Here is a 13,608-nt window from a genome sequence, read left to right on the forward strand (position 1 = left end):
CAGAGCTGGGCTGATGACGAGCACAAGGAAGAAGGCTCTGGCGGGGGGTGGGGGTGTGTACTCTTCCTGTCCCCTGTGGCAGGGCCTGAGCCTGCTGGGAGTGGGGAGGCCCAGCTGGGAGGGGGCAGGGCCCAGGGCTGGCAAGTCGGAGTAGGTGCTCACCAGAGGGAAGGTGCAATGGCAGTTATTTATAGGACCCTGACACATGGCCATGGTGGCACCATGCTTGTCTGGTGGTCAAGGTCTCCTAACAAAGTAGCTGTAGGGCCTCAGCTGGAGCCCGGCCTGTACAACCAATCCTTGTCCTCACGACAGCCTTAAGAGGAGCCATGCTGCACAGAAGAGCAGGAGCCCTGGGAGGGGGGCTGCGGGAGGGCCTGTGAGACAATGGGCGCCTCTCGCCTTCCCGCTTCCCCAGGCCCCAGCCAGAAGTTGCTCCTCTCCCCCCATATTCTGCATTTCTCTGTCCTCATCTTGATGTCCCTCTCTCTGTTCCTGGGTATCTGAGGACTCTTCCTGCCCCTCTCTCTTGTCTGTGCCCACACCCCACCCAATGGCACCTTTTCCTTAGCCTCTCTCTATCTCCCTGCTCTGTGTCTCTTTCCGCTGAGCTGGCACATGGCTCTTGCACCTTTCTACCCTTAGAGCAGCTTCTCCCTGAGCCCGAATTATTGGTGTAGGTGGTTCACCTTGCCTGCTGGAAGGAAGTCTTCTGAGCCAGCCATCATCTCTGGTAGGGTGTCTGTGGGGACTCGGAGGACATTTGGCTAGGGAATGTGGGCATGGAGAGGTTGGAAACATGGCCTCCAGACTTCCCCGAGCTCCAGTGTGTCCTTGCTGGGCTAGGCCCCAGGGGGAGCTGAGTCCCCACTCAGGAGAGTCTGCTGGCTCACGCGGGACTCAGAGTGAGGCAAAGGCTGTTTTGCCCAGGGGTGTGTGGAGAAGGGTGTGCTTCCTGGGCTGCATGGGGCATGGAGAAGGTGTTCCAGGAGGGTCCATGTGGGTCGAGGTACGGGGTGAGAGTGAGCACAGGAGGCCACTAGTTCACTTGAAGAAAAGGGGCACGGTGTGTTGGGAGTGGTAAGGGGTGGCTGGGTGGTAGATTTGGGACAGATTTGATCAAGTCTTGCAGGGAAATCTGTGTATCTCTTGGATTCTCAGAGAAGCCAAGGTTTGAACTCTTCTCCTCCCTTCTTCACAGATGACCCTGTCAGGGGCCCCCTTGTTTTGGCAGCCAGTCCCTGCCCCTGGACTAGGCAATCTTATCCCTTATCCAGCTTATCCAGCTTATCCCTTACGACTGTGTGACTTGGACAACGTGAAGAGATGCTTCTGTCCTTCCCTCCTGATTTAACTCAAGGCCAGGCCTTGGTGGTTCTGTTTCGATCAGGTTCTAGAATCCCTGGGTCCTACCCTCAGCAGTAGGCCTCTTTCTCACCGCAGGAAAAGAGCCTACAAGGATACGTCAGAGAGACAACATGTGTGGGCTCGGCAGGGAGGCAGTCCTCAGTTTCCCTGTCTATCTAGGACCTTGGGCAATTTGTAGGACCTTCGTGTATAAAATGGGGCAATAATGGTTCCTCTGCACATATTCATTTGGGAGAATAAAGCCTTGGACAGGGCCCAGCACATGGCAAGTGCTCAGTGCCAGCTCTGTGGGGCAGGGCAGTACATGAAGATACCCAGGAGCCCACTGTCCCTGCCTAGGCCTGCTTCCCAACCCTCTCCCTGCGAGTGTCCATTTCAGGCCTCTATAGATAGCTAATCCCTGCTGAGCCCTTAGCTGGTCAGGGCTTATGATGCCCCAGTGCTGGGGTGGTGGTGGTGCTGGTAGTGTGTATGTGTGTGTGTGTGTGTGTGTGTGTGTGTGTAGACGGCCAGCCTACAGCAGGGGAGGGAATCAGACAGTTCTGGAGTGAATCTTAACTCACCTTACACAGAAACTTAGTGGCTCTGGGTAAGTTTCTCCCCTCTCTCCGGGCTGCTTTACTTTGGCCATCAGTAAAGTGATGCGGGTTTGCTTATTCATTCTTCTACTCATGAAATGAACATCGGGCATCCACTAGGTGCTGGGCACTCCTCTAGGGACAGGGAGTACAGGGCTGCACAAAACCAAGCCCTGCCCTCAGGGAGCTGACATTCTAGTGGGGGGAGATGGTAGAGAGGGAAACAACCGGCGCTGGCAGATAGTGAAGCAGGAGGGGGCCTTTCACTTTCCTCAGTGGAATCTGATTAATGGGCTCCACCTTTCCTGAGCATCCCTAGTACCCCTGCTGAGGACTCAGGTGTGGATGTGAACGTGGGTGCTCACACAGTTCGTGGGATTGGCTGGGGAGAGGCTGAGTGGAAGCTTCTGGTCTGCAGGTAAGAGGGCACCTGGGGGAGGAAGGCTTTCTGTGGGATGTCACCTGGGTATGTTGTGTTTTTCTAAAGCCTCTTTGGCAAGGTTTCTTTTGGGATTAAAGGTACAAAGGAAAGGATGCCAATGCTAAAACCACTCAGCAGGGCACTGACAGGACAGGCCTGGGCAGCTTTGGAGGCTGGGCTGGGTCTCTGGATGTAGGATGGGAGGACAGGGTGGGGGCAGACTGGGCCCTGAAAGAGGAAGAGGGAAGCACCGAAGATGGCCCAGACTTGGGGGCAGGCACTTGTAAGACTTTAGAAAGCTGAGTTTGCATGGCTCCCCGGGCATTACTGCCTTCGGCAAGTCTCGTTCACCTCTCTGAGCCTATTTCCTCACCTGATAGAGGTACCGTGTGCCACACAGCGTGCTGTGCAGATTAACTGGACACAAGCGAAGGGCAGGGCTCGTCCTTCCCCAGAGGAGCTGCTCTTGTGCTGTGGAAGGGGCCCTCTCATGGGAACTGGCTGGCCCTGGGGCTCCTGGGGCCTCCCCAAAGAGGCTGCCACCTTCCAAAGAGGCCACCCACTTGTGGACTGGGCAGCAAAGCAGGCTCCGTGCTGAGGGCTGACAGGGGTCAGGGCTGGGCAGTTGAAAAGGGAAAGGCAGGCCCATCGTGTTCCACGGGAAGCCTTTGTCAAATATTAACTCAATCATAACAGCCGTGCTTTATTGTGTACCTGCTGAGTGCCAGGTACTCGGTAAAACTTATCATCCCCACCGCAACCAGGTGAGGTCATGATGATTCCCGCTGAGCAGTTGAAGAAACTGAGGCTGAGCAGTGGTGTGACTTGCCCATGGGCTCTCCCGGTCAACTGTCTGGCTTACCACCCTCTGGTGGAGCCATGCAAATGAGATGAGATTCTCTAGAGAGGACCCTTCCTGACCCCTCCTGAGCAAGAAGGCCTTGTCTATTAGGGGGATCATTTGACAGATTTGGGTCCCCAAAACCTTCTTCCTCCCCCATTAAAGGAGATTTGAGGGCCCTTATCCCCCACTGGATTCTCACCTGAGTGTGACCTTTACCCTTTTAGGATGTGTGGTGGGCTCTGGGGTGAGAGGACGGCCTGAGGTTTCTTGATACAGTCTAACGCAAGAGTTTCTGCAAGAAAATGTGGACAAAGGAGGCAATGTGGTGTGTATATGTGTGTATGTGTTTTCCTAAATATAAAAACTGCAAGTTCATTCAGTATAAAGAAACCCTCTTTATTCTGAGAGTCTGTCTACTTTTGTTTATGTTGTTGCAACAGTGTTTCTTTTATGAAATGATGTTAATACTAGTTATTTTTTAATGTTCTTGGGGAGGAAATAGTCATGCAGCTGACCACACATACAGATTCGCACGCACGCACTCACGCACACAGAAGTCTTTTCCTGGAGTGGAATCTAAAAGTCTGGGACTCACTGCCTCAGGGGAGCTTGCTGCCCACCCCTGTGGACTGGCTGTGTGCAGTGGGAAGGCAGCTTTCCTGGGTCCAGGCTTGAGTCTGGCCTACGGTAGCATGGGGCCAGCCCCCTAGAAGATCTGCTCCCTGAGGGTGGGTCCTGCCTCCTGCAGTGGCATGGCTTCTCCCAGTGCAGTGCACAGTATGTGCTCACAGGGATGCATGAATTTTTCAGGCAGGGCCGGCAGAGGCCCGGGAGATCCCCTGGGTTTTCAGGGTGCAGGGTGGGTAGGGTAGGGCAGCTGGGGCTGTAGGATTTCAGGCTTTCAGGGAGCAGAGGAAGCCACAGTTAGAGCTCAGTGCTTGGAGTCGGATGGAGGGGGCACTTCCCCCCGGCCACAGGCCACTCTGAGGGACTCAGGCATCACTGCAGAGTACCATCTCCCACAGTAAAATGGCCCAGGACTGTGGTGGAGCTTACTTGAGCCAGGGGCTGCAGTGCTTGGGCCCAGAAACTGAGGTTCTCAGGAGTGGGCTGGGGCCCTGCTGGGGAGCCCGGCCTGGCTTTAGGCCAGATGCCAGAGAGGGCTTGGCCTGAGCCGTCTTCCAGAGTCTTCTTCCAACCTGAAACAGCTTTTAGGTGACAGAAATGCCAGGGATCGATGATCTGGGGGGCTGTGTGGTTTGCTGGACCCATGACTTCACTGTTAGGGCCAGTGAGCTGCCCTGCAGGGCTTCTTCTCTCTGCTTCCTGGACCTCACCTTCAACCCCACTGCCCAGCAGATGGGGTGGGATTGGGGCCCCAGTGTGGGCCACCAATGGGAGTCGGAGCCTGGCTGCAGACAGTCGCGTCAGGGCACAGAGAGCCATGGTGCCCTGGGGGTGGGCATTCCTGCCTCCCATGCTGTGCCCAAGCCTGGGGCCATGGGCCAGCCTCTGCAGAAGGGTGGTGAGCTGCAGACATGTCCGCCTCTGCAGTGCGGGGGCCGCAACAGCTGGGGAGTGAGTGGGCGTTTGCTAGCGACAGTCACCACAGGCCTGCAGGGAGGGACTCCTACCGGCTGGTGCGGGGCTCCGAGGTCTTCTAGGCCTCGGCAGGCCAACCTGTCCTGGAGCTCCCAGGGCACCTTCACAGGGACGTCCCTGCTGGCGTCTTGTTTTAGATGCCTCAACTTACATTGAGTTAGTTCCCTCAGGTTGTGATGACCTTATTTCTTCTGGCTGTCATTCCCTTGTTTGTGGCTTGCACACTGTGGGCCGGGATGCTGAGGTGCTGAGGGTACTGAGAGAGAACCTGCCCCTGCCCTCAAGGAGCTCCCAGTGCCCATGATGGCACTGGGCAGAAATTGAGGCAAGGGTGCCGGTGCGTGAAGAGCTTCTCATCCAGCCTGGGCAATCAAGGAAGTCTCCTCGGAGGAGGCACCTGAGCTGAGTTTGAAAGGCAGAGGAGGTGGGTTGTGGGATGGGCAGGCATGTTTCTGGCAGCCTGTCCAGGGTGGCTGGGATGCGTGTGAGTGAGGGTGGTCAGGGTGAGGCCCAAGACTGAAAGGACTGGGACCTGGAGGATTGGAAGGGACCCCAGACCCCTATGTGCCTCAGCCCACTGACATTTCTTACTCACCTTTCTTCCTCACATGTTGCCTGAGCCATTTGTCTGTTTGTCTGTCTTCCAGTCTGGGCTTAGCCAAGAGCCTGGTGTCTCACTGTCCTGGGCTGAGGGAGCCCCTGGCTTTCTGAGGAAAAGGAGGAGACCTGGGGTGAGGGGGTGAGTCCTGAGTCCTCTGAGTCCCCTTTTCCCTGAGGAAATGACCTCAAGCTTGACCAGGTTAGCATCCAGGAAGGCACAAGGGGGTCTGGGGTTGGGCTGCCATCCTGGAGTCTACCCTGTCAGGGCCAGGATCACAAGGGCTGGCTGGGTGATGTCTGTTCCCCAGGCTTGCTAGAAAGGCACAACATCCTATACTTCCCACCTCACATGTGTACCTGCTTCTTTGTTTTGGGGCCCCAAGGTGACACTTGGGGGGGGATGACACTGCTAGGCATGGAGAGCCTAACAGCTGGAGGGGGGCCGTCAGTGCATCAGTTCACCCCTCTTCCAGGCACCCCTGTGTGCTCTGCCCTTCGTGGCCGGGCCACTGGTCAGATGGCCATGGGGGAGTCCCCAAGCTCCTGGGTCAGAGCAGGGGAGGGTCCTCAGGAGAGGAGGGTCCTCAGGGGAGGAGGGGTCATGTCAGCGGGTGGGGGCCTCTGGCTGTAAGGGCAGACTGCTGGGAGAGGAGTGGACACTAGGAACAGTAATGTCGGTAATGTACAGATGGAGTCTCAGAGGGCAGCGCTGGCTGGTGAGGCTTGTTGGGGTTTCCACTCAGGCCTGTGGCTGGAGGAGCCATCAGAGGCCATGGGGCCGGAAGGGGGATCGGGTGACGGTAGAGCCTTTGTCAGACTGGCCCTTTTTCCAACAGCTGCTGCTACTTTCTTTGGACCCTTTGGTCAGCTCAGCCTCTCCCCAGGACCGTCGCCAACATGCCTGAGCCTTCGGCGAGCCTGGGCCCGCCATTGGGCACCAGGGACAGACCTGGCACAGGAGACCCGGGCCGGGAGAGGCCCCTCAAGGGGGCCCCCGCTCCCTACCCCCATCCACCATGGCGCCCCTATTTCTCTGCTCTGGGATGCCAACCACTCTGCCAGGACATGATAACTATCTCGGGGTCAGATATAGGTGGTGGGTGGTTGCAGGTGCTGACCTGGGGCCACAGAACACTGGCAGCTGGGCAAGGGCAGAGGATAAATTGAACCGGTGTTAAGAGGTGTGTGTGGGAGGAAGACAGACCCTAACTGAGAGGATGGAGTGTGGTCCCAGTGACCACTTGCCTACTCTGTGGTCTGGGGCAAACTGTGTCCCCATTTCCTCCTCCGTACATGGGAACAAGAGTACCTGCCCCCACGGGCTTGTGGAGAGGGCGCAGGAGGAAGTGACGTGATCAGTGCCTGGTCCCTGGTGGGCACTGACACGTGGGTTTTTTCCCAGGGAGCATCTTGGGGTAGCCCCCGAGAACCCACAGGTATGGGCCATTCTGGCTTTTGTGTTTTGAGCTGTTCGTTTTGCTTATGACAGGATTCTTAAAATTGAACTGTGGTGTACATTTTATCCCTCTTTATTCCTGTACTGGCTGAAAAAGCTAAATTGAGAGGGGGGTGGTATCATCTCCTCCAGGAGGGAAGTCAGAGCCCCCTGAGCCAGAGCCCAATTGAATGAGGTCGGGGAAGGACACATGGTTCCAAGTGGGCTGTGCTTTCAGGGACCAGATGAGGGGCATGGAGCAAGGGTCAGAGGTGAGGGGTCGCCCATCATTCATTCATTGGGGGAGCCTCATGTGCAGCAGAAGAGCACAGGCTTGAGAGACCTGGCTTGAACCCTGGCTTGGCCTCCAAACCTCAGCGTGCCCATCTGGGAACTCGAGAAGCACGAGATCCTCTTCTCAGTGAGATAAGGTGAACTCGGCTCGTGGCAGAGCTGTGTCCCTGCTGGGTCCAGCTGGCTCTAGAGGGTTCGGGGGGGAGCACAGTCTTCTTATATCTGCAGTATTGTGTAATTTATGAAGAACTCTCACAACTACCTTTTTTCATTTGATTCATTGTCTCGCTGACCTGTGAGGTAGGCAGGACTGGATTATGGTTCCATTTGGCAGACGAGAGCACTGAGGCTCAGGGAAACCTGGAATTTCCTCCCTTCCAGCCATCAGACTTGGCTCTAGGTTGACCTTTCCCAGGTGCTGCCACCCCCATATCTGAATCCAGGACTGGGGAGAGACTTTTTTTTTTTTTTTTTAAGTAATCTCCACACCCAATGTGGGGCTCCTGGGGCTCGGACTCATGACCCTGAGGTCAAGAGTCCCTTGCTGTATGGACTGAGCCAGCCTGGCCAGCCAGGCTCCCCTAGGGAGAGACTGCTGCAGTGCAAACGTGCATGCCTCTGTGTGTGTGTGTGTGTGTGTGTGTGTGTGTGTGTGTGTGGTGGGGAAGCTGACCCTTGGTTGCCCCGGGAGGCTGGCACAGCAGAGGAGAAGATGAAGCTATAGAACTGGCCCTTCACTGAGCTGGGGGTCTCCTCATAGCCTGGCGTCCACCAACCAACTGCACGAGGGGGGTGGGCACCTGACTGCCCCCAGGAATTAAGGGACCCTAGAGGATCAGATTTGGGCAGAGCTGGCCTGATCTGCACTCCTTGGGGAACCAGAAAGTAGAGAAGGAGATGCAGGCACTATAGCTCCCAGCTCCCATGAAAAAAGAGTTGGAGGTTCCTGGGGGAGGGGACACTTAAGGATGAGCTAATGGCTGGCGGTGTGAGCTGAGTCTTAATCTAAAATGAGAAACAAAATCCACAATTAATTGGATGCATTTGCTGAACCTGGGACAGGACCCAAATACTGTTGTTTTTCTGAAATATAAACTAAGCCACGGGGTGATTTATTTGCATCCCCTCCCCACCCCACAAGGACAGTCTAGCAGTCTGTTCTGGTAATGGACTTGGCTGAGCTGGAATGTCACCACCTTCCCTAAGTTGACCATCTAGCCCTCTTGGTTGAGTGGACTGTGGGAGGAGGCCATGACCAAGGGGGCCCCGGGCCCTTCCTGAGGACACTGGGGGAGGCCCTGCCCTGGATCTGGTGGACCGGTGGGGGCCGCATCCTCATGTCTGAACCTGGCACTGCTGGCCCAGGGCACTGCAGAAACTACCTTGAGGGAGAGCTGAGTCAGCAGCCGGCCAGAACCCGGTGCCTGCATCCTTGCTCTGTGCCACTGCACTCACAGGTCACCCTGCCCGTTGTGCACTCCAAGAGAGCTGGGGAGGCCGCCACCACATTCTGCAGCCAGTGTGGGTGCCACTCCTGAGCAATGCGGTAGAGAGGGAAGCCTCCAGGCCGTCAAATGCTCTCAGCATACCCTGAGGCCCGGGATTCCAGTTCCTGCTCTCCTTCTCGTTTATCTGGGACTTGGGCCAGCTGCTTAACCCTTCCTGCTTTGGTTTGCTCCTCTGTAGAATGGGGTAGACATCCTCCCTGCTAGACCCAGAGTCTTTGAGGGCGGAGGCTGGTCCCACAGTGAGTCTGTGCCCCTGGCCCCTTCACAGAGTAGACACTTAAAGCTAAGTGAGTGGGAGTGTGGGGCTCCAGCGCAGAAGCAATGGTGGAAGGCCCAGGTTCAAATCCTAGCTCTGCTCCTCTCAAGCCCTTGACCTTGGGCAAGTTACTTATCCCCTCTGAGTTTCAGTTTTCCTATTTGTGAGGATTAAATGGGAGAATGGTGTCTCCTTTTCACACCAAGGACAGAAAGTTGGGGTGCCAGCTCACGGAAACAGCTCTACTCTGGGGTGGGGGTGGCTGAGGTGCTTTAGGTGGGCGTGGGGTCCTGTGTGTGTCCTGTTGGGCCAACCTGGCCAAGTCTAGGCCAACCTTGGCCCACCAGTGGTGCAGGAGTCCAGGCCCAGCTTGGACTCTAGATGGTGGGCCTGAGGCCTCCGAGGAGGATGGAAGGAGGCATTGCCTGGAGAGGGCCTCGTGGGAGCGGGGGTGGGGCACCGGGTGACAACATGGACCCCCCCCCCTTTTCTTCCCACTCTTTCAGCTCTCCCACTCTGATTTCCTCTCCCTGTAGGCAACAGAATCCCTTCCAGCTTTCAGATGACCCAGAAGTGTCCAGAGCTGTAGCCCGGGATGATGTCTGGGTGCCGACCTTCAGAATCTGGGATCGGGTGTCCATCCCCAGGCCTTGCCCCACTCTGATCTTTCCTGTGTGCCTCCTTTGGCACATTCCCATGATTAAAAAAAAAATTTTTTTTTTTTAAAAGATTGGTAACTGTCTGGCTGTTCAACTTCCCCTTTGTGTTGAATTGCGTTCTCCTGGTAAGGAGGGCCCCAGGGGAGGAAGGGGCAGGTGGGCATGAACCCCGCCCCAGCAGGCTTAGAGGGTGTTTTGGAGTTTGCTATGATTTTTTTTTGGGGGGGGGGGTCTCTGCCACCCCTCCCTGTCCTCACTGTCTCAGCCCTTCTGGAGCCTTGGTGGGAGCCTGGATGTGTTGAGTGGAGGGATGTGGGCAAGATCCCTGGGGTCCCTCCTTAGTTGGTGAGACAGGGGCTCCAGGGCTGATGGTCTGCATGAGCCCTGGGAAGCCGAGATGCCTTTCAGGCCTTTCATGCTCACCTGGTCCTCACTTCCCTCCTTTGATTATAAAGATAGGACTCTGAGTCCTGAAAAGTGATGATGTGCCCAGGCCTCTGGTGGGCCCCACAGCATCCCCCTGAGCTGTCCCCTGGCACCAGTGACGCCTCCAGGCCTCTGCTCCTGTGCACTGATCTCCGGTGTCTGCCAGGCCTTCCCCTTCAGCCTGCCCCTTGGCCACCCCATTTCTCTGACCTCCCCCCAGAAGCACAGAAAAACAGGATGCAGGATTAGTAGAAGGAAGCCTGAAAAACCCTGTCCTGGCCCCTGAATATTCATTCCATCTCCCAGGGGCAGGGGCAGCCATGTGATGTCCCCAGTCTGTTGGTAGTCCCACTTTCTTCCCCCACCCCAGTCTTCACTCTTGACCAGATTACAGATTACCAGGTGGTCAAACACCCCTTCCCCTCTAGTCCCTTCCCAAATCTCCCCCTGCCTCCACTAGTTAAATGCAGTGGAACTAGTCCTTGTCTGCTGGGGAGCACTGAACTAGCCAGTCCTTACCCATTGATTCCCCATCTGTGAAGTTGGGGGTCCCTGTGGTGCCCTCACAGGTCCTGGGAACTTGTGCGCAGGCCAGGCCTGAGGCAGGGAAGTCTCGAGTACAGCTCTTGGGCAGATAAGGGCCTGGGAGTGAGGACAGGGGCCGGGATGAGGCCCCCCTCACCCTGACTACTGGGCCATGTGTGGGTTGTCTGCACTTTAGTGGGCCGGACTGGGTGGGAGCTATTTAATGGTGATTGTGGGCATTGCTCCTTTGAATAACAAAAATAACAACAATAACCAAAATAGTAGCAATAATGCGTTTGGAAAAAATACCACATATCTTCTCTCCTTTAAGTACTCTTTAATAGCTACAATTTCACAGATGTGGACATGGAGGATTCCAATCGGTGAAATAAATGAATGACCTGCTTGCATATTTAGGTCGAACTTCTCTGATAGAAACAGATGTATGCAAAGGGCTAAGGGCATCCGGAGTGGCAAGTGAGTCCCTGTCGCTGGGGTGGAGTCAGGGAAGGCTGCCTGGAAGAGGTGATATGAAAGGCCAGTATGGGCTGGCATCATTAAGGAAGCAGGGTCTCCCTGTGGAGCTTTGGGTGCCCAGGGCTGAAGTTTCTTGGTCCCCATGCAGGTGGGCGCTTCACCCTCACTTCACCCAGCCCTGGCTTTGTACTCTGCTGAGCTGTGGGCTGGGTCCATGCTTTGTTGCCACCCAGGCTGCTCCCCCACTGAGCTAAGGAAGCAGCTGATGAGGGGTCTGTGGGAGGCGGTGCACTGGAGGGGCACATTCCACCCCTCTGTGGATGGCCCAAGTCCTGGAGCCTGGGGCTGAGAATAGCACCCACACTTGCATGGAGGGGACAAATGGGGTGGGTGGTGGCTCTGGGGGTAATTGTGCTGACATCTCTGAACAGGTGGTGTGGGGTGTTGGGCCAAGGGTGGGGTCATTCCTGCCCTCTGCAGGCCCCATCCAGCATGACAGGAAGCTCTGTGTCACTCCTATGCTGTGGTTGTGAGCCTTCTCTGGACCTCTTCGTCGAGTGGGCTGTATCCCAGTCTCCACGCCAGGAATGTCAAGGCGCATCAGGGCTACTAATGGTGGCTGCTGCTGGTCACAGTTGCTATTTGGTTTCCACGGGATCTACCATTTTACCCTCTTACTACCAAAGGGGGCCAGGGTAAGGGGGTGGCTTGCAGGGTCCCTGCAGAGCTGTGGGGTAGAGGAGGCTGCTGAGGGGAGGTGGGGTCGACTGGTGTTTGCTGTCCACCAGGAGTGTTGTGCGTAAGCCTGAGTGAGTCACAGGGAGCAGGTGCGCTCGGTGGCAGGCACCAGGGAAGGCATGTGTGGGCTGGGGATGGGAGGGTGGGGCAGGGTGGGGAATAGTGGGGAGAGGCTTGCCTGAGCTTTCTGGCTTGGGTATAAGGAATCCCAGGTCAAGATAGGGGTAAAGGAATAGATAGGAAATCAGCCACCACTTTGTGCTGGGCCCTCTTACCTACTCAACCATTCTTCATCCTTAATCCTCCCTTGAGGGAGAGGTCTTGGCTCCATTTTACTGATGAGGCTCAAGGCTCAGAAAGGGGTGCTCTGTGCCCAGGGTTGTGCAGCCTGGGCCTGCTCCCTGAATCTTCTGCTGTGGGGCCTCTCACACCAGAAGAAGTCTTGGGCGGGAGATGCTCTTCCCTCTCTCCCCTTCCCTTAGCGGAATAGACACTCTGAGCTGGACGTCCCAGAACAGGAGTGACTGAGAGGGGAAGTGGACAGGAAATGGGGAGTTCAGGAGCCCAATGGTGGGGTCTGCCCTGGCCGCGCTGGGGTCCTGGCTGTTGTGTCCCCATCTCCCTCCCCGACATCTCTGGGCACCTCAGACTTACCATGACCCTCAGCTGTCCCTATCTTGGGTGATGACTGCTCCTTCCCTCTTGTCGCTCAAACCCTGGAATCTCCTTTGCTTCTCTCTGTCACCCCATATTCAGTCACTTCTCACCATTTCCTGCCTTTGCCAAACCACCTTGGCTTCACCTGGGTCATTGCAGACACCTTTTAAATGGGCTCCCTGCTTTACGCTGTTCTTGAGTCTGTCCCCACACAGCAGCCTGGGTGTTCTAACACTGTGAGTCAGATCAGAGTTCCTCAGGGCTTCCTATTCTGTGCAGAGCTTCAAAGCTAGAGGCTTCCAGGGGCCTCCAGCTAAGGCCCTGTGGTCTGGCCCTGGCCGCTAGGGCAGTTTGTGCAATGGTGAGAGCACATGGCCTCTGGAACCAGGCTTGGGGTTTGGATTCCAGCCACCCTCCTGGCTGGCTGTGTGACCCTGGGGAGATTTTAAAGCAGTGCCTCAGTTTCTTCATCTGCAAAGTGGGGATAATACTAGTATTCCTTCTTGAGGATTTGGGGAGATTGATAGATGAATCATGTGAAGTACTCAGCACCTGGTGTTTTAGGACTTCTTCCTCCTTCACCCACCCTCTTGCTTTCCCTTTGCACTGACCTTGCTCTTCCCGCCTCGGGGCCTTTGCACTTGCTTGTCCTCCATTTGGCAAGCTCTCTCTCCTTCATCAGGTCTCAGCTGTCACTTCCCTGAGCTACTTCCTAAGGACAGCACCTCCCTTGTCTCACTCTTTCTGTGTACTGCTGTATTTTTGTTTAGAGACTTGTATTACCACCAGTCTTGCCTCCTCTTTGGAGTGTTGGCTCAGAAATCTTGCTTTGTTCCCTGAAGAACAGAGCCAGGCAGGCTGGGGGAGGGTGTCCAAGACGAACCTCTGCCACAGCTCTCCCAGCCCAGGGGGCCACATCCCGGAGTCCAGGGGTAGGACTCCTCACCGTGGACAGTATGTCAGGGGCAAAATCAAGTGGGAGCTCCCGAGGAGGGAGCAGCTTGGGTCCTCCTGGAAATTTGGTAAAAAGTTCCTTTCTCCCCCTGGAGTGTAGATGGGAGGAGTAGAGGGCTCTTTGAGGAGGTCTGGACAGTTGGGTCGTTTCTGATTGTGGAAAGGGGTGGCCTGCCTCCGTCTGGGTGGTTCTGGCCCTTCCAGAAGACCTCCTACTCACGTGGAAGCCTAGTTCTGCTATTGACTAGGGATGGGCTCAGCCTGGT

The 13,608-nt window shown here is 56.1% G+C and overlaps 1 protein-coding gene across 17 annotated transcripts in view; it reads left to right on the forward strand.

Moving 5' to 3' along the window:
* BIN1 (bridging integrator 1) overlaps positions 1–13,608 on the forward strand; it is a 55,661-nt gene that overhangs the window by 3,746 nt on the left and 38,307 nt on the right. The window contains exon 1 of one of the 17 annotated variants that reach the window (XM_057317038.1): positions 1,912–1,957. The exons of the other annotated variants lie outside the window; for them this stretch is intronic. The gene's annotated coding sequence lies outside the window, so the exon portion shown is untranslated. Of the gene's footprint in view, positions 1–1,911; positions 1,958–13,608 lie in introns of those variants that run through there. 17 annotated transcript variants of the gene reach the window in all.

This window comes from Ursus arctos, unplaced genomic scaffold (genome assembly GCF_023065955.2).
Source record: "Ursus arctos isolate Adak ecotype North America unplaced genomic scaffold, UrsArc2.0 scaffold_1, whole genome shotgun sequence".
In the NCBI taxonomy this organism is placed as follows: Eukaryota; Metazoa; Chordata; class Mammalia; order Carnivora; family Ursidae; genus Ursus; species Ursus arctos.